Source organism: Mauremys reevesii, linkage group 14 (assembly GCF_016161935.1).
Source record: "Mauremys reevesii isolate NIE-2019 linkage group 14, ASM1616193v1, whole genome shotgun sequence".
Lineage (NCBI taxonomy): Eukaryota > Metazoa > Chordata > Testudines > Geoemydidae > Mauremys > Mauremys reevesii.
Window position 1 is genome coordinate 37,025,299 of NC_052636.1, and position 25,815 is coordinate 37,051,113.

General features: G+C 52.5%; 3 non-coding genes and 1 pseudogene across 3 annotated transcripts; 2 read left to right on the forward strand and 2 right to left on the reverse strand.

Annotated features, from left to right (window-relative positions):
* Positions 1–25,815, forward strand: part of LOC120381878 — a 261,017-nt pseudogene that overhangs the window by 83,991 nt on the left and 151,211 nt on the right.
* TRNAV-AAC lies at positions 8,485–8,557 on the reverse strand. Its single transcript has one exon. It is a non-coding gene; the product is annotated as a tRNA-Val (tRNA).
* On the forward strand, positions 17,740–17,812 carry TRNAV-AAC. The gene has a single exon. It is a non-coding gene; the product is annotated as a tRNA-Val (tRNA).
* TRNAG-UCC lies at positions 19,199–19,270 on the reverse strand. Its single transcript has one exon. It is a non-coding gene; the product is annotated as a tRNA-Gly (tRNA).

The following is a 25,815-nucleotide window of genomic DNA, read 5'->3' on the forward strand; positions in this document are numbered from 1 at the left end:
AGCCTTCTTGGCAACAAGGGCACACTGTTGACTCATAGCCAGCTTCTCATCCACTGTAACCCCTAGGTCCTTTTCTGCAGAACTGCTTCCTAGCCATTCGGTCCCTAGTCTGTAACAGTGAATGGGATTCTTCTGCCCTAAGTGCTGGACTCTGCACTTGTCCTTGTTGAACCTCATCAGGTTTCTTTTGGCCCAATCCTCTAATTTGTCTAGGCCCCTCTGTATCCTATCCCTACCCTCCAGCGTATCTACCACTCTTCCCAGTTTAGTGTCATCTGCAAACTTGCTGAGGGTGCAGTCCACGCCATCCTCCAGATCATTAATGATTGCGGCACAGGAGTGGGGTGCAAGGGCTGGGGTTAGGGGGCACAGTGCAGGGGTTAGCGGCTCAGGAGGGGGCAGGTGTTGGGGTGCACGAGGAGGGCAGAGGTTAGGAATGAAGGGTTGTAGGGATTAGGGGTGCAGGAGGGGGAGCAGGCATTTGGGGCAAAGGGACACAGTGCAGAGGTTGGGGGGAAGGGAACGTGGGTTGCCTAGGGAGCCCATGGGAGCCAGGGGCACCAAAATGCAAGTTTGCCCAGGGTGCCATTTCCCCAAGGCCGGCCCTGCCCACATCCCATCCAAACACTCAGTAGGAAGGGAGGGAGCTCCAGCCAAGGTGTCAATCATCATGTGTAGGAAGCCAGGAGTGAGAGCTGCTGGGGACTGTCCTGAGCTCACAGAGTCTGTGTGGGGAATCCCAGCGGGTTCTCTCAGGCACTTACAGTTTCTGGGTTGGTTTAATGTTTCCTCACCTGTGCAGGGACTTCCCAGGATCTCGCTTTCCACTGAACCAGGGAGATCCAGGACCCACGGCTCTTCCCCTCCTTCCAGCTGGAAGATCACAGAGGGTTGGGAAACTGGAAACCCTGCTCAAGGGAAAGAAAACAAAGGAGATCAGGGGAATTCATAGGCCATTTATCATCATAAAAAACATTCTATTAGTTTAACCCCAGTCCATTTTAAACAATAAAATCGCAGGGCTAGCTCCCCAGGTGCTCAAAGGTGCAGAACACTCTGCTTAGGAGGGATTTAACTATCCCCATCTTTGCTGGGAACACACACAGCCAGACACTCATTATCAAAGAGGCTCCTAAAAAACAGAGACTGGAACTGCATTTCCGAGAAAGTGAAGACTCCAGACAGAGGGCAAGTGTCCCTGGCACTGCTTCTTGCTGACAGACAGGTCCAGAGCCAAAGAGACAGTCCAGGGGAAGCTGGGAACAGGAAGCATGGGCTGGGGGGTTCAGTGGAGTAAGGACTAGGAAGGGCAGGGATATCACTGAAGTCAGGATCTCAGCAGCATTAGATGTCAGGAAAGCACATCCTGCGGCATTAGGGAACCTAGTGAGTCAGGTATAAAGGGAGGGAGCATAAAAAACACTGTGTGGAGAAAGCTGGCAAATTAGATGGTGTAGTTCAAGAGCCACAGCCCAATTCTTCTGCCAAAGGAGAATGTGAAAAATAAGAATCAGGCCATGTGACTTCAGGAGGGACAAATTCGAAAGTCCAAAGAACATGCAGAGAAGAAAGACGGCGGCTCTTGCAGGTGGGGATGGAAAAGGAAGAGTCTCCGTGGTTCATGGAGCCAATTAGTTTGTTTTATCATTCATTGATCATTGTTATGGTGATCTCATATGTTATTTCAGATGTAGTCACTGTGTACGAAATAGATTTAAGTTGTAGGTATAGACAGAAGTAAGACAGGTAGAGCCCTGCATGGATAAAAAATTTATATCCGCATTCGATCTGCGATCCGCAAAAATGGCCCATGGATATCTGCAGATTTTCAGGGCTCTAGGAACAAAATTTGCACCCACAGACGAGCCACAAAAATGGTCTGAATTCTCCACCAGGAGACGTGATCAAAGCGAAGGGCTAAGGCAATGAATCCTAAAATCTTCTAATATAGGCTGGAAGGGACCTCAAGGAGTCATCTACTCCATTCCCATCGCCCTGCGGCAGGATCAGGTGTAAATATGCCAGAAGTTTGTCTGACCTGTTCTTAAAACCCTCCTGGGACAAGAATTCCACAACCTCTCTTTGTAATCCATTCCAGCACTTCCCTATCCTTATCGCTGGAAAGGTTTTGGTATTACCCACCCTCAACCTCCCTTGCAGCAGATCAAGCCAATTACTTCTCCTCCTACCTTCAGTGGACGTGACGAACAGTTAATCACTGCTCCCTTATAACAACCCTTGACATATTTGAAGACTGTTCTCAGTTCCCCACTCACTCTTTTCTCAAAACTAAACATGCTCAGTTCTTTCAACCTTCCCTCATAAGTCATGTTCGAGGACCAGGAGGGCGCTTTTTCCTTCTGAATGGAGATGCGCAAGGTGAGGTCAGAGAAAAGGATGTTGGAGTAACCGAGACAGGAGCGGATGACTAAGAGCTCTAGCTGTGCGGATGGATAGGAAAGGCCAATTGTTAAGGATGTTACGCAAAAAGAAAATGCCAGGTGTAGGCACAGCCTGGATAGGAGGCCCCAGAGGGAGCTCCATGTGCACAGTTATGGGCCTGAGTGACAGGCAGCACAATGGTGCTGTCTGCGGCGGTAGAGAAAGAGGGTGGGGGGAGGGCTTGGGGGGAATATTAAGAGCTGTGCTTCAGCTGTTGATCTTTAGCTGATGGCTGGAGATCAGTGAGGAGATGAGAGAGAGAGAGAGAGAGGGGCCGAGATTTCAGTTGCGACAGAAGGAGACAGGCCAGAAGCAGAGAGGCAGAACTGTGAGTTAGGAGCACAGAGATGGTAGTTGAATGTGTGTGTGCGCGGATGAGATTCCCAGAAATAAGGTGCAGAGGAAGAAAAGAAGAGGCCCAAGGACAGAGCCCCGTGGAACCCAAACAGAAGGCTGGAACGGGGGTCAGCCGGCTCATTCTAAATACACTCTAATGCAGTGACTGGAGGAGGAGAAGGATGTGACTCATCATGGACCTCTTGATGCCACCTGGCAGAGGGCACAGGGTGCCTAATGTTTTACTGGGATCCCACAGACCAGGTACACGCATATTCGTTCACCCAAAGGGGGCGTGTCAGGTGTCTGTCGAGGAACTAGTTAGGTAGGTCTTAGGTAGCTCTTACAAGCTTTGCCAGTCCAGCTCTATTATTTAAGGCTGTGAAAAAGTGCCCACACGCATGCGCACACACGCACACCATCCAACATGGCTCTGCTGGCCAAAGCTCAATTACAGACACAGCTATAGCGGCAAAAGCATCCATTTTTTAAAACAGGAAACTAAATGCTCATAAGCTACATTAATGCAGCGTTAAGGTTGCCCAATGCTGTCTCCTGCCTTGCAGCATATGGACGGTGAGTAAACTTAAACCTCTGCAGACCAGGAAATGAAAAATTAATGTAAACTTTCCCCCAACCCTTAACCCTGTAGCTGGCCAGAACCAGTGAGAATGGTTCTGCGTGGGCCGTGCAAAGGTTAACCAACTGCCACAGGGACTCAGGTGTTCAGCTCAATGCAGCAGTAACGGGATGAATTCTATGGTCTGTGGTATAAAGGACGTCAGAGTAGATGACCTAATAGTCACATCTGGCCTTCAAAGCTATGAACCTATAATCGATCCGAGGAAAGACTAAGACATTGTCTGTGCTGTGCTCACAGGTGGGAATCCCAGCATCTATCCACATGCCTCCAGCTGTGTGCACTGGGCCAGCTGTAGCTGTGTGCACTGGGCCAGCTGTAGCTGTGTGCACTGGGCCAGCTGTAGCTGTGACTGGCTGATGGAGGGATTGGTTTCAGCAGCTGGGCAGTGCTGTGCCTGTGCTATGCAGAGAGGTGCATGTGAAACTTGGGGGGCAATTCTGCCTCATTTCCGTGCTGAGTGTTGTAGGCTTGGTCAGCAAAGGTGCCCAAGGGTATGTTCTTGCCATGGGGGTTGTCAGCACCCTGGTGGCATATGTTCGAGTGATCTGTGGGGCTTAGTGAGGGGTAAGTGAAGGCAGTGACTCAAAAGGAAAACTCAGGTTGAGGGCAATGGGGTAGTAACACTGTGCAAGTCTCAGCTGGCCTGTGTGCAGGAGGTTCAGTACTGGACAGCAGGCCAGGGGGAGGAAGCTTCTGTTTGCTATGATGGAGTTAAACCCGAATATTATCTTAGCAAAGAGAAGAACATGTTAGACATTCTGCTGTACTGCTCTGTTCCCAGAGCGCTCTGTAACAGGGGAGGGGAGAGGGCTAGTGTGGGTGTCTCTGGCATGTCGGGGTGATGCTGAAACAGGGCAGAGCAGAGGTGCATTGGGGGAGTGGCATGAACCTTAACTCTGCATTTCTCCTTCTAAAAACCGAAGGAACAGGAACCCTTACCCAGCGAGGTCACATTCTCAGAGTTCTCCTGCATGACCTCCCTGTAGAGGGCTCTCTGAGCGGGGTCCAGCAGAGCTCCCTCTTCCCTGGTGAAATACACAGCCACCTCCTCGAAGGTCACTGGCCCCTGAAAGAGCAAGAGCCCAACACTCAGTACCTGCTGCCCCGCTCACAGCCCCACTATTCATGGAGGAAAGGAGCCAATCAAATGGAAGCTCTGAGAGAGTCAGCAGAGTCCTATCCCCACACTGCTGAGAGCAGCCAGGAGACATCTGGGTGAGGGGACGAAGTGAGAGCCCCTTGTCTCTCCCAGCAGATCCACCACAGACCTACTAGCCAGAGGCTGATACAGGAGATGGAGCCCCCAGTAGGGTCCAGGCACAGCCCCATGGTAGGGAACCCAACACCCTCCCCACTGCCAGCAGCTGGATGTGAGGGGCCGGGACATCTTCCCTACACCTCCCTGCTGGGTGCCCCCTTTCCATGTCACACCAGCCCCTGGCTAGCAGGCTGAGGGTTCAGCACTGGAAGTCTGGTCAGTTTTCTCAGCCCCACCCAGGGGGTTGGTTTCTCTATCTTCTGTTTCACAAATTAGGGAATTTTCTTCCCCAACACCCAAGTGTTTGTTCTGAGGATCTAGGCCCATGTTAACAAGTCCCAGCAGGTTTGTCACACTATGTCCCCACTCCCTATCCTCACCCAGGGTATTCCCTACCCCTCCAGACCTAACTCCCCAGAAGTTGCCACCTCTTCAGTATTTCCTGCCCCTCCCCCTCCAGCAGGAACTCACCAGCAACCCCCCAATAACCCTACCTGAGCTGGCTCCACTACAGCCATTTCTCCTGTCCCATGGGAGGCTACAACGAGCTGGAGCGAGAGGTGGGTGTCATTCTGCAACCTGGCAGGGCGAGAAGGGCAGTTGTGGAGGCTTCAGAACAGGCTTCAGTTCATTTCACATCACGATTCCCCCAGGCCCTTTCCCTGCAGACAGAGATTGTAGATTCTGCCAGGCTGGGAACATGCTCAGTCCCCACAGTGCAGCACAGACCTGGCCCCTGGCCCCTCCTGTCCCCCTTGTGCTCCCCCCAGCAGCAGGAACCAACCAAGACATTTTGAAGCCCTCCCAGCAACAGGGTGTGAATCAAACCCTGGACCAGACCAGACCCAAAGGAGCCCCCTTGGGGGGGGGGTGTCCCCCTGACACTGCCCCCAGGGCAGCGCACTCCTGCCGCAGGGGGAACAGGGAGAGTCCGGGGCTGGTTCTTCCTCTCTCTGCTCCTCACCTCGGTCACAGGGGAGTGACCCTGGGCAGGGATGCTGCAGTGAGTGTGCGGGGAGAGGGGGGCAGAGATCTGGGAACCTGCCCCCCCCTACAATTTCTCCTCACACCCTCTCCCATCCCCTCCTCCCCTTCCCTAGCGCCCTGCCCCGGGCTGGGAGCCGGGGTCACCGCCCCGTTCCCGGGGGCTCTCTCTCCCCGTGGCTGCCCCGCTCCCAGCTGCCCCAGCCCCGTCCCGTGCCCTGCAACCCCCCCCCCCAACTGCTCCAGCTTCCTCGGGCTGGAGCTGCTGGCCCCGCCCCCCCCCACTGACCCCGGGGGCTGTTTGGGGGGGCTCACTGAGGCCACCCCCGGGGAAAAGCTCAGCGGAGGAGGCACCACAAGCTGCCGGCAGCGGGTCATTCCCGGGGGGGCCGAGCACCCCCCTGCAGCCGCCGCAGCCTACCCCCCCCCGGAGCCCCCACGGGAGGGGGGGGAGCAGCCTCCCCAGCCGGGGCTCAGGGCATTGGGGTGCCGGGGCTCCCCCCCTGCGCACGCCTGGGCCCGGGACACTCACACACACACTCTGCCCCGGGGCTCCCCTGGGGCCCAGAGACCGATCAACCCCCCGCCTGCCCCACCGCCCTTCCCCGCCTGCAGCTCCGGCCTCTCCCCTCCCGCCCCGCCAGCCGCACCCAGGGGAGCCCCTGGCCCCAGGCTCTTTCCCCACCTGGAGCCCAGCGGGGCCGGGGGCAGCTCCTGCTGCAGCTGAGAACAGCGGCTCCGCTCCGGCCCGGGCGGCTCCAGCGCTGCTGGCAGCACGTGGCCACCAGGGAGCAGCTGCTGGGCCCGGGCTCCTGCGTCACAATGTGCCAGAGCCCCGCCCCCAGGAGCTGCCCTGCCCCGGGCTGTGCCAGAGCCCCGCCCCCAGGAGCTGCCCCGCCCCCGGGCTGTGCCAGAGCCCCGCCCCCAGGAGCCACCCCGCCCCCGGGCTGTGCCAGAGCCCCGCCCCCGGCTATGCCAGAGCCCCGCCCCCAGGAGCTGCCCCATGTTGGGTCTCTGGGATTTGTTCTCCTGCCTCCTTCTTCCCAGCACCCACCGCTCCCAGCTGCTCCCTTCCTGTGTCTGCAAACACCCCCAGGCGGGCTGCAGCGCTCGCTGGGGCTGTCTCCAGTGGCTGAAGTTGCCTCCATCTCTGCTCACCTGGGGGTGGGGGAGGGACGAAGAGAGGAGATGGGCCCAGGGTGTGAAAGCAGAATTAGGGGGCAGGGAAAGAAGGACAGTTTGGAAAGGTGGGTTTTTTGCGGGGGGGTGTGTGATCCAGATGGAGTCAGAAGAAGTTGGGCAGCAAAGGCTCAGGGAACTTGAGGGGAACCCCCTGGGTGTCAGTGATGGCCAAGGATTGTACAGCACCTAGCGCAATATGGGGTCTGATCTCAGTCACGGTCTGTGCAGCACCTGGGAGCCCTGATGTCTGTTTCCTGATCACAGGCACTGGGAATGCAGAGAGGGAAACCTCAGCACCTGAAGGGTTAATGCAGCCCTGTGTGCAGCCCCTGCTAGGGTGACCAGACAGCAAATGTGAACAATCGGGACAGGGAGTGGGGGTAATAGGAGCCTATATAAGAAAAAGGCCCAAATATCGGGACATCTGGTCACGCTAGTCCCTGCTGCTCTGATGAGGGGTTGGCTTAGAGAGTTGTAGTAATTACAGCAGCAAAGAGTCCTGTGGCACCTTATAGACTAACAGACGTATTGGAGCAGGAGCTTTCGTGGGTGAATCCCCACTTCGTCAGATGCATCAATAGTCCCATATGGGCTAGTGGTCAGGATTCCTGGTTTTCATCCATGGGGCCTGGGTTCAACTTCTGGTGTGGGAACAGTGCAGAGCTTTTGCCCAGAGTGGAGACAGAAAATGAAAGGAACAGGAAGGGATCCTGCCAGCAGGGGAGTTAGACAGTGTGGGGAGGGGATCCCAGAAGTGGGGTGGGGGGCAGAGGTCTGAGGGGAGACCAGGGAAGGATCCCGGCAGTGTGGGAAGTTGAGAGCACAGGCCTGGCCTGGGGACCTGGAAGAGTGAATGTGTCCCTCTAAACCCATCAACTGCAGACTAGGCAGGACTGGAAGAATTACATATTTGTTGGTAAATGTCAATTTCTGTGTAAACGCACAACCCAATGGCAAAATATTTCCATCGATAATCATCAAAATTGGCAGATGGGCAAAGTAAGAAACATGCTGCTTGAGAACGTACCCTGTTGTAGGAGCAGCAGTGATCTGTGTGCTCCATATAACCTGTATGCCCAAAAGGTCGGTTACACTCCCGCCCCATCTCCTCTCCCTCTCTGAATGCCTGTGAAGTGGCTTTCCCCCTCCCCTCCCCTCCCTCCTGCAATGCTTGTGGGATGAAGGGGCTGGTTGAACAGCTGGAAGATCAGAAGAGCTCCTAGATAGACAAGGTGTCTGGGACTCTCATTAGGCAGCATTGTGAAAGCACAGCTGAGCACAGGGCCCCTTCCCCTTTTAAGGACCTGAACCTCATGGCCTGCGACTAGAGATGACTTGGCTGCATCCGGTGGGTCACACTCCACCTCAGCCAGTGTCCATGCAGGGTCCCTGCTCTGGGTGTGTGAGCGCTGCCTAATGAGAGTCCCAGACACCTTGTCTACCTGGAAGCTCTTCTGATCTTCAACCAGCCCATTCATCCCCCAAGCATTGCAGGAGAGAGCGGGAGGAGGAGGGGGAAAGCCACTTCACAGGCATTCAGAGAGGGAGAGGAAGTATAACACATTTTGAGCATAGAAATCACTGCTGTTCCTACAACAGCAGGGACAGGCCACTAGGAGCTGAGAAAAGGAAGCCATCCTGTTTCTGCCTGGCTTTGAACCAGAGACCTTTTGCGTGTTAGGCAAACGTGATAACCACTACACTACAGAAACTCTGTGATGGGGCTGTGCCCTTCCCTTCATAAGAACATAAGAATGGCCATAGTGGGTCAGACCAAAGGTCCATCCAACCCTATATCCTATCTGCCAACAATGGCCAATGCCAGGTGCCCAAGAGGGAGTGAACCTAACCGGAAATGATCAAGTGATCTCTCTCCTGCCATCCATCTGCACTCTCTGACAAACAGAGGCTAGGGACACCATTCCTTACCCATCCTGGCTAATATCTATTAATGGACTTAACCTCCATTAATTTATCTGCAAAAAGAACAAAGAGAGCATGTGGCACCTTAGAGACTAACAAATGTATTTGAGCATAAGCTTTTGTGGGCTAAAACTCACTTCATCGGATGCATGCAGTTAAAAATTCAGTAAGAAGATATATATACACACAGAGAACGTGAAAAAAATGGGTGTTGCCATACACACTATAACGAGAGTGATCAGTTAACATGAGCTGTTATCAGTAGGAGAAAAAAACCTGATATTGGGAGGGGAACAGGAGAAAGGACAAAGGAAGCAAGAGATGAAGAGAAAAGAGGGATCAGACAGTGGATGGAGCAAGAGGTGAAACAAAAAGGACAAACCCTTATGTCCCCAGTGATTCTAAGGGACAAAATCACAGGTGCAGAATAAAATTCTGCCTCCTTAAGCTCGTGTTTTCCATGCCTAGAATTCAACTGTCACCAGATGGATCAGACTGAACAGGTTTCAAACCTCCAGGAGGCTCTTACCTTCTAAACAGGGACAGCTGTTTTCCAGTAAAATCACTAAAAGGGAAGGAGAAAACTCAAAAGAGGTTCCTCCTGGCGCTCACGTCCATGAACCCGAATACTCTCTCAGTCCTCAAAGAGAGACCCGGAGAAGGAGACTTGCTGGAGCAAAGCCACAGGGTCTCTGAGGTTTCCCTGGCCCCTCGCCCCTGTCCTGCCTGGCTGATGTCAGCATCTCTCTGTGAGGTCATCACCTCCCCACCGTCTTGCACCAATAGGCTGAGGTCCTGCCAAAGGCCTTTGTGATGTCACTGCCACACCCCCTCCCTTGCTGTGCCAATGTCCTGCCCCTGGCCAGGCACTTTGCAGGTTTGAGCTGCTCCCTGTGGATCACCCCACTCAAGGAGCGTTCGTTCTAGGCAGCAAGCCGGCTAGACAGGAAAACATCAGACGCTGCTCCCAATGCTACACTCAGTTTTTCAGAAATGAGTCGACTTTATGACCAGAAGAGACCATTAGAGCATCTAATCTGACCCCCTGCATATCACAGGCCTCCTGTAGGGCACAATAGCTACTTTCAGGGCAAATACATTCCAGAAAGGCATTTAGTCTATATGAAATGACATCAAGAGATGGAGAATCCACCATTTTCCTTGGTAGCTTATTCCTGTGGTGAATCATCCTGACTGTTGAATATTTGTGCCTTTGTTGTAATATGAATTTCTCTCTTTTCATCTTCCAGCCATTGGGTCTTGTTATACCTTTCTCTGCTTGATTCAAGAGCCCTTTAATTCACAAACCTTTTCTCTCCCTGAAGGCACTTCAACACTTCAATGAAGTCACCTTTCAATCTTCTTTTGATAAGCTAAGCAGGTTGAGCTCTTTCAATAGCTCACTAGAAGGCATTTTTCTCCAGCCCTCAGAACCTTTGGTGGCTCTTTGCTGCCCCAACTCCAATTTCACAACATCTTTTTCAAATGAAGACACCAAAACTGGAGGCAGTATTCCAGTATCAGTCTCACTGATGCCGTGTCACCTCTTGTGACGTTATTGACATAATCTGTAACTGTATAGATCACCGTTGCGACAACTGTTCTATATTTGTAGCCAATATTGTAGAAAGGTTGTTGTGTAAGGGGTCTATGGAGAGGTTCTGATTGGCTGATTATAATGATGCTATCTCTAGATGTGTTTCATTTTTGTAGTTGAAGTTATGAATATTGGCTCTCTGCTGGCTCACCCGCCCCCTCGACACTGCCCACCCACTCGCCTCCTCAGCCCCCCTCCCTCACCTGCTATTGTGTCATACAGGAGGCCTGTGCAGGGGGTCAGATTCGATGCTCTAATGGTCTCTTGTGGCCATAAAGTCAACTAATTTCTGAAAAACTGAGTGTAGCATTGGGAGCAGCGTCTGATGTTTCCCTGTCTAGCCGGCTTGCTGCCTAGAATGAACGCTCCTTGAGTGGGGTGATCCACAGGGAGTAGCTCAAACCTCCAAAGTGCCTGGCCAGGGGCAGGACATTAGCCCAGCAAGGGAGGGGTGTGGCAGTGACATCACAAAGGTTTTTTGAAGGAACTCAGACTATTGGTCCAAGGTGTTGGGGAGGTGGTGACCTCACAGAGAGATGCTGACATCAGCCAGGCAGGGTAGGGGCAAGGGGCCAGGGAAACCTCAGAGACCCCTGTGGCTTTGCTTCAGCAAGTCTCCTTCTCCAGGTCTCTCTCTGAGGACTGAGGGAGTATTCGGGTTCATGGACGTGAGCGCCAGGAGGAACCTCTTTCGAGTTTTCTCCTTCCCTTTCAGTGATTTTACTAGAAAACAGCCGTCCCTGTTTAGAAGGTAAGAGCCTCCTGGAGGTTTGAAACCTGTTCAGTCTGATCCATCTGGTGAGAGTTGAATTCTAGGCATGGAAAACACGAGCTTAAGGAGGCAGAATTTTATTCTGAATTTTATTTGATCCCCACCAATGACCTGGGCCATCCTTTGGGCTCTCTGGTGAGAACCCTCAGCCTCCCGTTCTCAGTCTCTACCCTGATTGGCTCAGCAGGGGGTTATTGACAGGGAGGAGACTCAGATCCTTGTTGGTCTTTTTTAAGACCAAGGAAATAAGTCAGAACCAGTTCTATGTTTGATTAATTTTGCTGCTTCTCTGCATTAATGGTCTCTGAGCAGTTCAGGATTCTCTCTAACATTGCAGTTCTCCTCAAATACTCGCTGAATAATTACTGTCACTGTTGTTGGTCTGGAGCTCATCTGAGAGCACTTTATTCAGGTCATTCAGTGTCTGAAATTCAAGATCCGATGGTTAGTTTGAAAATCAGGGCTCTTGGGTCCTATTCCCAACTCTGCCACTGACTGGCTGTGTGACCTCAGACAAGTCAATTCTCCTTTCTCAGCCTTAGCTTCTCCATCTTTCAAGTAGGGATAATAATGATCTGCTCCTACCTACCTCACAGTGCGTGGAGGCAGGGCTGGCTATAGGTTTTTTGCCATCCCAAGCAAAAAAAATTTTGACTGCCCCCACCCCAGCCCTGGGCTCCCCACCCGCACCCCCCTGCCATCCCAGCCCTGGGCTCTGCCCCCCACATACCCCATGCTGCCCCAGCTCTTGGCTCCGCCCTTTCCGCCCCACTGCTCCCCCACCGACACCCCCCCGCCACCCCAGCCCTGGGCTCTGCCCCTCCACCTGCACCCCCTGCCACCCCAGGAGGTGTGTGTGTGTGGCGGGGGGAAATTCCAGATCTTTCCACCTTCTTCCAAATTCCTACTAAGGTGCCACTTTGGGGGAATGTGCTCAGGGGGGGAGCGGCAGCCCCCCCCCGGTCCCCCCTAGCTACGCTCCTGCTTGTGGGGGCCCCTGCAAGACCCAGGGCCTGGGGAAAATTGCCCCACTTGCCCCTGCCTCTGGGCGGCCCTGCTAGCAGCTCTTCTGGGAGCGCAGGGGAGGAATGACTCCCCTTCTCTAGCTTCTCCCCATGGGGCTCTGGGGAGCAGGGAGGGTTGTGTGATAAATTCCATCCAACTCCCCCTTTGGTCCAAGCCGAGGGGCGTCTCAGCCTCCACGATCCCCTTGGCAGGGCCAAATAAGGGATGTTTTTCACTGCCCAGGAGACCCAGCCAGGGACTCAAGGCCGCCCCAGACTTTCCCTTTCTCCCTTCTGGAAAATCAAGTTCAAGTTTTACAAGGAGCTAAAGAAGCCTCAACCCCGCATCTGAATTAATGTCACATTTCTCACTGCCTGACAGAAACAAATGTCATTTCAATCCCAGGTGAGTCCACTTCAGTCATTCCTCAGCCTGATTCCTTCACCCTCCTGCCTTAGCTTAGGGCATTGCGCCACCCTGTGGGCATTTCATGTCCCTTCTCAGTTTCACACACAGACACAATTTCCTTTGCATGGATCCATGAACAGCAAAAACTCCCTGTGTCTCTTGTCTGAGCCAGGGCATTCGATTGTATTGACACCTTCTCTCCTGCAATGGTAATGGTCAAACAGAGGGGACGTGGCCACCTTCAGCCCTGGCAGTGAGATATTCCCTCTCCTCTTTCTTCATGCTGATGTTGTTATTCCATAAAACATGAACCATGGAATAAAAAGCTGAGTTTACTTCAGGGTGAGGAAAGAAAGGAGCCACCAACTCCCCAAAAAATCTCAGTGCCCCAGAGAAAAGCTGCCCCTGTTATTGGAACTAATGATGTGCTGGAGATATGTTGGGAAAAGGGACTGTCTGAATTGCCAAGGCAGGAAACGAACAATCTACAGCAACATCATTAACCACAGACACACTCTAGCCATGTTCCAGCCAGTGGGGAAATGGGCAGGAATTCATAACGTCAACTGTAAAAATGATACACATCTAGAAATAGCATAATTATAATCAGCCAATCAGGACCTCTCCATAGACCCCTTACGCGACAACCTTTCTACAATATTGGCTACAAATAGAACAGTGGTCACAACGGTGATCTATACAGTACAGATTATGTCAATAACGTCACAGGAGGCGACACGGCATCAGTGAGACTGATACTGGAATAGCCTCCAGTTTTGGTGTCCTCGTTTGAAAAAGATGTTGTGAAATTGGAGCTGGGGCAGCAAAGAGCCACCAAATGTTCTGAGGGCTGGAGAAAAATGCCTTCTAGTGAGCTATTGAACGAGCTCAACCTGTTTAGCTGATCAAAAGAAGATTGAAAGGTGACTTCATTGAAGTGTTTAAGTGCCTTAATGGAGAGAAAGGATTGGGTATTAAAGGGCTCTTGAATCGAGCAGAGAAAGGCATAACAAGACCCAATGGCTGGAAGGTGAAAAGAGACAAATTCATATTACAAGTAAGGCACAAATATTCAACAGCGAGGATGATTCACCACAGGAACAAGCTACAAAGGAAAGTGGTGGATTCTCCATCTCTTGATGTCATTTCATGAAGACTAGATGCCTTTCTGGAATGTGTTTGCCCCCAAAGTAGCTCTTGTGTCATACAGGAGGCCTGTGATATGCAGGGGGTCAGATTAGATGCTCAAATGGTCTCTTCTGGTCATAAAGTCGACTCATTTCTGAAAAACTGAGTGTAGCTTTTGGAGCAGCATCTGAGGTTTCCCTGTCTAGCCGGCTTGCTGCCTAGAACGAACGCTCCTGGAGTGGGGTGATCCACAGGGAGTAGCTCAAACCTCCAAAGTGCCTGGCCAGGGGCAGGACATTGGCACAGCAAGGGAGGGGTGTGGCAGTGACATCACAAAGGCCTTTTGCAGGACCTCAGACTATTGGTGCAAGACGGTGGGGAGGTGGTGACCTCACAGAGAGATGCTGACATCAGCCAGGCAGGACAGGGGCGAGGGGCCAGGGAAACCTCAGAGACCCCTGTGGCTTTGCTGCAGCAAGTCTCCTTCTCCAGGTCTCTCTTTGAGGACTGAGGGAATATTCGGGTTCACGGACGTGAGCGCCAGGAGGAACCTCTTCCGAGTTTTCTCCTTCCCTTGTAGTGATTTTACTAGAAAACAGCCATCTCTGTTTAGAAGGTAAGAGCCTCCTCGAGGACTGAAACCTGTTCAGTCTGATCCATCTGGTGACAGGTCACTTCTCTTCTCTATACCTCAGGCTCCTCCCCATCTGCCCAATGGGAACAGGGACAATTCTCGAACTCTGGGCAGTTGTGAGCCTGAGTGAGATAAGGGGCGATAAAGCCCTCTGTGAAGGAGAAAGGGGAGTTTCAGGGTGTTTAGCACCAAGGAATTCTAAAGTTTGCTAAAATGTCTAGTCTGTGGAAACAAGAAATGGTCAGGACCAAACTTTTTAACCACTGCCTTTTCTAAATCCCGTTCAGGGATTTGAGTCTGTGTCTTTTAGGTACCTGGGGTTCTTTGCCAGCAGGAGAGAAGAGGTTCCTGCCTCCATTTTTGTGGCCTTAACAAACCAGGTGTTGTGCCCCAGTTCTCGTCTGAGATCCCTGAAAAAGAACATCTTCCCATCCATGAACAAGACAGGACCTATCTTTCAAAGGGGAACAAAGAGACCCCTGGGACTTACAGACTAGCTAGCCTCACTTCCATAGCTGGAGAGATACTGGAATATATTCTTAAACAATCAGTTTGTCAGCAGCACCTACAGGATAATTTGGTTCTTAGGACGAGTGAGCATGGATTTATCAAGAACAAATCATCCCAAACCCAGCCTCTTTCCTTCTTTGGCAGGGTTACAGGCCTAGTGGAGGTGGGTAAACAGTAGATGGGATCTATCTCAGGGTTACTAAGGCTTTTGACACAGTCCCGTAGGACATTCTCACAAGCAAACAAGGGAAATGCGGTCTAGATGCAATCAGTGTCATGTGGGTGCAGAGCTGGTTGAAAGCCCAGACTCCAGGGGCCCTTCTCCAGGTTTGGCTGCCCGACGGAGAGGGTGCACCTAGTGGGTCCGGCAGGGATCAGTCCGGGGTCGGGTACTATTCAATAGTTTCATGAATGATTTGGAAAATGGAGCGGAGAGCATGCTTCTAAAATGTGCAGCTGACACCAAGCACTTTGGAGCTCAGGACTGGAATTCAAAACGCCCTTAACGAATTGGAGACTTGGTCTTCTTGAGCCAAACCCCATGGCTGGGCCCCTCTCTCTAGACTGGGCTGAAGTGAAACCCCAGAGCCAAACACTCCTCCTGGGCAGTGCGCTCCAACCTTGAATGGTCAGATGCTGCTTAGCGCTGTCAGAGCAGCTTTGGCTGGGGGATTCTCCCAGCACTTTCCAATAGCGGGAAGGTACGAAATCCCCATTTGCCTGCTGGGGACGGAGCCCTAGAGGGGGGAGCAACTTGCCCAAAGTCCCACCGGAAAAGGAAAACAACCAGCAGTGGAACCAATAGGGGTGTCAGGATCTTGGAGGCGCTGTCACCCCCACACTAGGGCGGTGTTATGCACCCCCTGCCGCTGGCCGAGTTTCTCTGTCTCTTGGCAATAAGACAGCCTAGAACCCCAACCAGGGTTATTCTATCTGCTACCCAAGATCCATAAACCTGGAAATCCTGGACGCCCCATCATCTCAGGCATTGGCACCCTGACAGCAGGATTGTCTGGCTATGTAGACGCTCCATCATCATTCCACACAAAGATGGACTACAAGCCGTCAGGAACAGTATCCCCGATAATGTCACAGCTGAACTTTGTGACTTTGTCCTCACCCATAACTATTTCACATTTGGGGACAATGTGTACCTTCAAGTCAGCGGCACTGCTATGGGTAGTCACATGGCCCCACAGTATGCCAACGTTTTTATGGCTGACTTAGAACAACGCTTCCTCAGCTCTCGTCCCCTAATGCCCCTACTCTACTTGTGCTACACTGATGACATCTTCATCATCTGGTCCCATGGAAAAGAAAAGCCTTGAGGAATTCCACCATGATTTCAACAATTTCCATCCCACCTACAACCTCTGCCTGGACCAGTCCACACAAGAGATCCACTTCCTGGACACTACTGTGCTAATAAGCAATGGTCACATAAACACTACCCTATACCGGAAACATACTGAACGCTATACTTACCTACATGTCTCCAGCTTTCACCCAGACCACATCACACAATCCATTCTCTACAGCCAAGCTCTACGATACAACCGCATTTGCTCCAACCCCTCAGACAGAGACAAACACCTACAAGATCTCTATCAAGCATTCTTACAACTACAGTACCCACCTGCTGAAGTGAAGAAGCAGATTGACAGAGCCAGAAGAGTACCCAGAAGTCACCTACTACAGGACAGGCCCAACAAAGAAAGTAACAGAACCCCACTAGCCGTCACCTTCAGCCCCCAACTAAAACCTCTCCAGTGCATCATCAAGGATCTACAACCCATGCTGAAGGACAATCCCTCACTCTCACAGATCTTGGGAGACAGGTCAGTCCTTGCTTACTGACAGCCACCCAACCTGAAGCAAATACTTACCAGCAACCACACAACAAAAACACTAACCCAGGAACCTATCCTTGCAACAAAGCCCATTGCCAACTCTGTCCACATATCTATTCAGGGGACACCATCATAGGATCTAATCACATCAGCCATGCCATCAGGGGCTCATTCACCTGCACATCTACCAATGTGATATGTGCCATCATGTGCCAGCAATGCCTCTCTGCCATGTACATTGGCCAAACCAGAGAGTCTCTACATAAAAGAATAAATGGACACAAATCAGACATCAAGAATTATAACATTCAAACACAGCCAGAGAACACTTCAATCTCCCTGGTCACTCGATTACAGACCTAAAAGTCACAATATTACAACAAAAAACCTTCAACAACAGACTCCCACGAGAGATGCTGAATTGGAATTAATTTGCAAACTGGACACCATTAAATTAGGCTTGAATAAAGACTGCGAGTGGGTGGGTCATTACACAAAGTAAAACTATTTCCCCATGTTTATTTGTCCCCTACTGTTACTCACACCTTCTTGTCAACTGTGGGAAATGGGCCATCCTGATTGTCACTACAGGTTTTTTTCTCCTGCTGATAATAGCTCACCTTAACTGCTCACTCTCATTATAGTGCGGATGGCAACACCCATTTTTTCATGTTCTCTGTGTATATATATATCTTCCTGCTGTATTTTCCACTGTATGCATCTGATTAAGTGGATTTTAGCCCACGAAAACTTATGCTCAAATAAGTTTGTTAGTCTCTAAGGTGCCACAAGTACTCCTCATTATTTTTGCAGATAAATTCATGGAGGTGAAGTCCATTAATGGCTATTAGGCAGCCTGGGTAAGGAATGGTATCCCTAGCCTCTGTTTGTCAGAGGGTGGAGCTGGATGGCAGGAGAGAGATCACTTGATCATTGCCTGTTAGGTTCAGTCCCTCTGGGGCACCTGGCATTGGCCACTGTTGGCAGATAGGATATGGGGTTGGATGGACCTTTGGTCTGGCCGTTCTTCTTTTCTTATGAAGGGAAGGGCAGAGCCCTGCAACAGAGTTTCTGTAGTGTAGTGGTTATCACGTTTGCCTAACACGCAAAAGGTCCCTGGTTCAAAACCAGGCAGAAACATGAGGGCTTAATTTTTCCCAACTCCTAGTGGCCTGTCCCTGCTGTTGTAGGAGCAGCAGTGATTTCTATGCTCAATAGGTCTGTTATACTTTCCCCATTCCCATTTTTGTCTCCTCTCCCTCTCTGAATGCCTGTGAAGTGGCTTCCCCCCTCCCCCTCCTGCAATGCTTGTGGGATGAAGGGGCTGGTTGAACAGCTGGAAGAGCAGAAGAGCTGCTAGATAGACAAGGTGTCTGGGACTCTCATTAGGCAGCGATCACACACCCAGAGCATGGACACTGCCCAAGGTGGAGTGTGACCCACCAGATGCAGCCAAGTCATCTCTAGTCGCAGGCCATGAGGAGCAGGTCCTTAAAAGGGGAAGGGGCCCTGTGCTCAGGAGTCACTCACAAGCTTTTACCTCCAGTGAATGCCCTTCGCCCGGACCGCCTGGCCAGTGGTTCACTGCATTGCAGTTCATTGTGCCTCAGGAAGACTTACCTTCATCGCACCGTCCATCGCGGCGCTGTGGGACACGTACCTTGCAGAATCCTGTGCCTGCCTCTTGGCTTCCCAGGGGTGGCTACTTGCAGCCCAGGAGAAGAAGGATGGTTCTGGTGAAAGGATGACAAGCAAAGCACTGGGAGGAAATTTGGGTGCGGGCTCTGCGCTGGGGGTGGGGGTGGGGTGCAGGAGGGGTGGTGCAGCTCCCAAAGTGACCGGTACACACAACCCTCTGGCAGCAGCTCCTAGATGAGTGGGGCCAGGGGATCTCCATGTGCTGCTGTCTGCAGGCGCTGCCCCCAGAGCTCCCATTGGCTACAGTTCCTGGCCAATGGGAGCTGCAGAGTTGGTGCTCAGGGCAGGGGCAGCACGTGGAGACACTCCCCCCACCCCAGGGGATGCTGGGACATGCCAGCCACTTCTGGGAGCGGCACGGAGGGGCGGATGTAGAGTGGGCAGGGAGCCACCTTAGTGCTGCTGGCACATCTCTGCACACCCGTTGTGGGGGGAGGGGAGCAGAGGGCCTCCATGTGCTGCCTGGGGTAGGGGCAGAGCACAGAGCTGCCTCCCCTCCCGGGTCTATTACAGGAGTGGGTGGGTGGGGTCTTTTGGCCTGCAAGGTGCAGCAGGTCAGACTAGATGATCACACTGGTCCCTTCTGACCTTAAAGGCTCTGAGTCTAAAAGGGAGAGGGAAGTAAAGGAATTAAAAAAAAAATAAACCAAGCACTGTAATACCAGGATGACTCCAACTGCTCATTATATAGTCCCACCCCTTTCTTCCTCCACTGGGTGTTTAATGACCTGTTGGGATTTGGGACACTGATTCTCTCATTCCATTGATAAACTGATACAACATGACTGAAATTAAACCAATTCCCAGTGGAGGAATCATCATAATCATTGCATTGGCTGGGAATCGAACCCAGGTCAACTGCTTGGAAGGCAGCTATGCTCACCACTATACCACCAATGCATCTGGTGAAAGTCTCTGATTTTTCACACTTGGTGATTGGTCACCTTACTTCTCAGCATGAGGCAAATGTCTCTGTGGTCTCTGCCATTCATCATGGGGAGTTTCCCCACTGATAACACTTCTTGCTGGGTTGGGGATGGGAGAGAGAAGAGGCGTTTATTCTGTTTCATTCCTCTCCATTTTCTGTTCCTCCCCTTCCCTTCCAGGGTCCTCCCTTTCATTTCAGACTGTGCAGTGACACCCTCCCCGCACCCAGGACTCTCGAGCCTCTGGAGCAGCACGATCCCATGAGATCCTCAGTGAACAAGGGTCTTTTCCAACTTCCAGGAGACCTCGCTTGAATCTAAAGGAAGCTCTGTTCCTTCCTGGGGATCCTCTCTCCCTTCATGGAGATCAAGAGCATGAAGCCTCTCTGCCTTGCCTCCTGGGTCTGAATTAATGTCCCATTTCCCACTATGTGCTCGAAAGAAACAAATGTTTCTAACCCAGGTGAGTGGAGTTAATTCAGCTGGAATCCTTCACTCACATTCCTTAGGAGATACAGACTCTCTGTGACACAGACTGACTGGGGTTCATCTCTGCATGTCCCCAGTGGGGAAGGAAAGACACTGAGGGCGAAGGAAGAAGATGGACAGAAGGAGTCAAATGGGGCTAGACCAGAATAGGACATTTTCTGCCTGTTAAAATGTACTAGACTCTAATTGCTTAAAACAAAACAAAACCCCACCAGCTTCTGTTTGAACCATCAGCTTTTCACAGAGCAGCCAAAGTGGTGAAGCACAGACACACATAACCACCGACAGCCCAAGTTTGTCTAAGAAGCACCTATAGTGGCTCATGCAGGGGGAAATACAGCTGTGGGTGTGAGTTCAGGCCTCACCCAGAGTGTTGGTTTTCATTAGCCACGGAGCTTCCCCCACTTGCTTTGCCCAATTCACATGGAAAGTGCCATAGGAGGGTGATGAGAGTAAATTCTAAACTCTGAAATGCGGAGGTTGGCCCAGAGATTGGGATAAGGGGTTTGAAGAGAAAAAGCTCTAAGAGTATAAAACCAGACAGTCTCCAGGGGCAGGTTCGGTACAACGCCTCAACAGGGAGCCATTCGGGGGAGGGGGTTTCACTCCCTCTGTTCAATGTCCTGAGAGGTATTTGAAGATGAAGATAACACCATGGCTAACAGGTGACTGGCACGTCCTGGGTTAAAGAAAGGGACCTTGGTTAATAGTCTGAAGATTTGCGTTACCGTCACTGTCTGACCCCCCTTCAGTGTGGAGCAGGTTTGTACGTTGCTGGGTGCAATGCACAGACTCCTGGAGAGCAGGGGCAGCTGTTTCCATGGCAGAGATCCTGGCACTTAGGAGACTTTCTACACTTGCTGTTTTGAACCAATTCAGTAAAATAACAGTGGAGCTACAATGTCCGGTCCAAAATTTCAGCCCCCCTGGTTCAAAAATGCTATTTTAGGATCTACATCGGAGGCTCCCGGCACTAGGACACCTGGCCAGAGAGCTCAGTGGGGACATAACAGCTGCTGACTCTGAGGGTCCCGGGCTAAATCCACTTGCAGGGGGAAGTGTTTTGATTTATTTGATGGATAATGAGCACCAGCTACCAAGGGAGAAGCCCTGAGAGTCGCTGCCACTCCAGCTGCTGCTAGGGCAGGGGGGAGCCCCAGGGGGCCAGCTGCTACTCCGGCCACCCCAGAAGTGCTGCCAGAGGCCACCAAGCTGTGGCTGCTCCTGCTGCTCTCAGGACCGCTGGTCAAGTGGTCCCTGGGCCAGCCGCACTGGCCGCTGCTTGGGCGGTCCCTGGAGCTAGTTGATTGAGTGGCCCTGGAGTCAGCCACTGTGCCCACTGCAGAAGTCACGGAGGTTGCAGGAAGTCACAGAATCCGTCACTTCCACCACCTCCGTGACAGACACGGAGACAAACCCCTTCCTGCTGTGACTGCAGTTCCTCGAAGGAAAGAGAAGAACAGAAAGTGACGAGAGAAAGAAAAATAGAGATTCCCTGTCACCTCTCTCCCTGCTGCCTCCCCCCTTGTATTCTGTAATCCCATTTCAATGGGTACCCTGTGCTGGTGCCATGGGGGTGACACTAGAGTTCTGGGGATTTGGGGAGCTCTTCATTTCTCAACATTTCACACAAATTTGTCTTTGGGCTGAAATTTCTCCTGTTAGGCCTCTCAGTCAGGGCTGTACCCCACCCCATTTGTGGGGGGTGGGGCGGGAAGAGGGGAGATGTAAATTGCAGAGCAGGCAGAGAAGTCGCCCATAAAGGGTCATATTGATCTGGTGACTGGTTCTGACCGGGGTCCCACGTCCTCTGACACAGGCTCATGTGCAGAACATGGGAGCTCTGGCTTGTCCTAAATGCTGTAGACTGTGAGTTCCTGGAAAGGGCAGGGGAGAGGGAGCAAGAGGAGAGAGGCAGAGACACTGGAGATGAAGAATTGGGGGGAGAAGAAGGAGAGAACAGAGAGACAATAAATGATTGAACCAGAACAGGTGTCCCAACTCCATCTTGCTCATCACAGGTGTTCAGAGAGACAGGAAGTTGCAGGTTTTCCAGTGTCAAGTCTGAACTTTGATTCTAACAATTTGCGTTGAAATATCAAGGGGATCTCCACATACCTGATCTCTTCCCTCCTCACCTTGTTAGTATTAATTTTTATTTTGACGTGTTTGGCTTAACCATGATCGTCTCTTTCCCCACCTGTATTGCAATTTGGGGGTTATGTTTATTTTGCCTCCCTGTTCTTCATGTCATTATAATTATAACAGCAAAGGAATCTGCAGGAGCAAAAACTGACTCAAAACTTCATGTCCCCATCATGCCGGAACATCCTACAAACAGCTCACACAGCTGGAATCATAACACGCAAGGCCAGGGGATGGGAGATGCAGGTTTCCAAGTGTTCTGTCTTTCTCAGATGACACATTCCAGCCCCTTGTGTGCCTCCATCCTGTATGACCTGCTGGACTTCGACACATTTATTGTCACATTCTATAGATAATGTGATTGTAACACAATGTGACTTAAATTAAACCACTTCCAGATGAGGAAACAACAGAAGAGAAAAGCCATTATTGCATTGGCTGGGAATCAAACCCAGATGAATTGCTTGGAAGGCATCTATGCACACCACTATACCACCAATGCATCTGGCAGGAGTAGCTTTCCTGCAGGCTCTGTGCGCTGGCAATGGGGTGACATATGACCATGGAGGTAGTGAGCAGGGTGGTTGGGCTGGAAGCTGCCTGACAGCTGGGAGCAGAGTTACCATCCCAGAGTGACTGAAAGGGGGCAAAGGTGAAAACAGATCTCATTGGGAGCTGGCCCCACACCTGCCCCACCCCTAGGAGAGGGGAACTGAAGCTCAACTTCAATCACAGAAAAATCTTCCCTGAGAAGGAAGGGGACAGCTTGTTTTAAAGACCAGGTTTGTGTTTGTTCCTGCTACATACGGAGGGGCTGGGTAGTGCTGATTCCAGCCCCCAGACTCTGGGAGGATAAGGAACAAATTCAGGCTGCCAGTGACCTGCAGGAGGGAGATGATCTTTTGACAGTGACGGACGCCTCGTCCTAAAGGTCTTTGTCTGCCCCCTTCCAGTGACTGTTTGGCACAGGAATGCAGCCCCCACTCCTGGGTCGCTCCTGGGGAAATAACATTTCTGTGCAAAACACCAAAGTTTTTAACAGAAAGGAAGAAAAGGAAATGGCCACATGATGGGACTAGGACATAAGGAATGAAACACACATGGGCGGCGAGTTATATACCCACGTGGTGCCCGGGCACCAGCAATATTCAGAGCCCTGGGGCCCAGCTCCACCAAAGTTTGGGGCCGGGTCTCCCCTCTGGCCCCACCTGCCACCCCCCGTGCTTCCCTCGAGTGTCCCCCGGGCCCCCTTGCTGGCCCCATGCATGTCCCTGGGCCCCGGAGGGAGCAGAGCGTCCCTGCCTCTTGCATGCAGCTCCATGCTGCCTCCCTGCAGCAACTGCTGCCACAGGGTCCTAGTGCCCCCCCTTCCCAACTCACTGCCAGGGCAGACTGACTCTGAGCCTGCCCTTCCACCTCAGACCCTTCCCTTTTCCAGCGGGACCCTCCACCATCACAGCCCCCGCCCTGCAGTCACCACTCCTGCCCCATGCTGGGCAAGGAGACAGCCCCATCCCCAACCCCCAGTGAGGCTATAGTCAGGGGCAACAGCAGGGGAGGAGGTGCATGCAGCACCCCCCGGCACCCATAATGGGGGAGGCGAGGGAGATTCCTGGACCTGAGAAGGGCCCTAGGAGCACCTGCAGTGACAGTGGTGGGAGTGAGGGTGCTGCTGGAGGGGGGGGGAATGAGGGGTTCCTCCCCCAGAGCTTGCTGCTGCCAGCAGGGAAAGGGCTGGGGGGAGTCCTCCTTTCTGGCCCTTGTCCTGGAGCAGCCTGCCTGCACCCCAAACTCATCCCCAGCCCTGCCCCACCCCAGAGCCCACACCCCCAGTCAGAGCTTTCACCCCCCCACCACATCCTCAACCCTCTGCCCGAGCCCTGAGCTCCTCCCACACCCCAAACCTCCCATCCCCAGTCCCAGCCAGAGCCTTCATTCCCCCCCCCACACCCCAAGCCTCTGCCCGAGCCCCCAGCGCCTCCCCCACCCCAATCCTCCCATCCCCACTACCAGCCCCAGTCCCCATCCCCCCCCCCACCCCAACCCTCTGCCCCAGCCCTGAGCCCCTCCCACACCCCAAACCTCCCATCCCCAGTCCCAGCCAGAGCCTTCATTCCCCCACCCACACCCCAACCCTCTGCCCCAGCCCTGAGCCCCAACACCACAAACCCCTCATCTCCAGCCCCAGATAGAGCCCTCACACACCCCTGCACCCCAACCCACTGCCCTAGTCCTGAGCCCTACCACACCCCAAACACCTGATCCCCATCCCAGACACAGCCCTCATCCCCTGCACCCTAACCTCTGCCCCAGCCCTGAGCCTCTCCAACACCCCAACCCCCCCAGCCTCAGAAGAGCCCTCACCCCCCACACCCCTACCCTCTGCTCTAGCACTGAGCCTCTCCCACACCCCAAACCCATCATTCCCAACCCCAGCCAGAGCCCTCATCCCCCTGCACCCTAACCGTCTGCCCCAACCCAGAGCCCCCTCCTGCATCATGAACCCCACATCCCCCCCCCCACCACACAGCCATCACCCCACACCCCAACCCTCTGCTATAGCCCTGAGCCCCCTCCCACACCCCAAACCTCTCATCCCCAGCCACACCCCAAACTCCCTCCCAGAACCTTGGGCGGGTGGGGGGCGGAGTTTGGGCAGGTTCTGGGCACCACCAAAATTTCTACAAACCTACCGCCCATGGAAACACAAGATGCTTCTCCCATGTGCATTGACTTTTAACCTTGTTTGTGGTGGTGGTGTATCCATGTTGGTCCCAGGGGTCCTCTGGGGCGCCGGCCATTGGCCACTTTCGGGAGAGAGTGGGCTAGATGAACTGGTCTGACTCAGTGTGGCTATTCTTATGTTCTAACTGCTGGTTATGGAAGAGACGAACTTCCAGGCTACACAGAACTGAAGAAGTGTGCGGGGTTAGCTCCACAGCTTGTCTCTTTCACCAACAGAGGTTGGTCCTCTGCAAGCTCTTACCCTCACCCGCCTTGTCTCTCTTGGACTCTGAAAAGTGCTTTCTCTCCACTCCTTGAGAGACGTTAAGTTTCCCTTTGGGCAACTATCAGGCTGAAGCAATTGTATTGACTGTGACACTAGAATTGAAGATTTAATATTATAAATAAATGAGTCTAAACCTGAGGTTCTGGTTTTCACATTGGATTTTCTAACTCAGTTCCCAATTCTCTTCTAGAAAGGCCTCCAGGCTGCCTGCCCAGCCCAGCAAAAGTGGCAAGGAGAAAGCCCACACTGCTGCTCTTTCAGGTAGTTGAAGGCTGCTATCAAACCCCCCTCACTCAGTCAGTCCCCAGTCTGTGGCAGTGCATAGGATTCTTCCGTCCTAAGTGCAGGACTCTGCACTTCTCCTTGTTGAACCTCCTCAGATTTCTTTTGGCCCAATCCTCCAATATGTCTAGGTCGCTCTGGACCCAAACCCTGTCCTCCAGCGCTTGGATTCTTTACATGCTTTCACAGAGCAAAGAGCACATGTTCCATGATTTCATAGGGCAGAGTTTTGTGCTATCGGGAGCTTTCCCTGTGTGGATTTGACAGGTGGATCAACATAGAGACACATTGTGACCCTTCTCAGGGTGCTGAGGACTGTAAGTCGCCTTGTTGCCACCTGCCACAAGGAAGAGGGAGTTTTGCATTTGGCAGCTGGATGTTAGTGACCAAACTCACCAGCCTGCTGGAACTCAAGGACCCTCCTCTGAGCTACAGCAGCCACATTAACCCTTGAGTTCCTTCAATGTGTCCCCCTCTGGGGTCCAGCCCGGATCTCCAGATACCTGGTGAAATCCCAGATCCTCTCTTCCCCAAGTATCCCAGGTTACTAGTTTTACTGTGGACCATTGCTACTGTATCTCACACAGCACCTG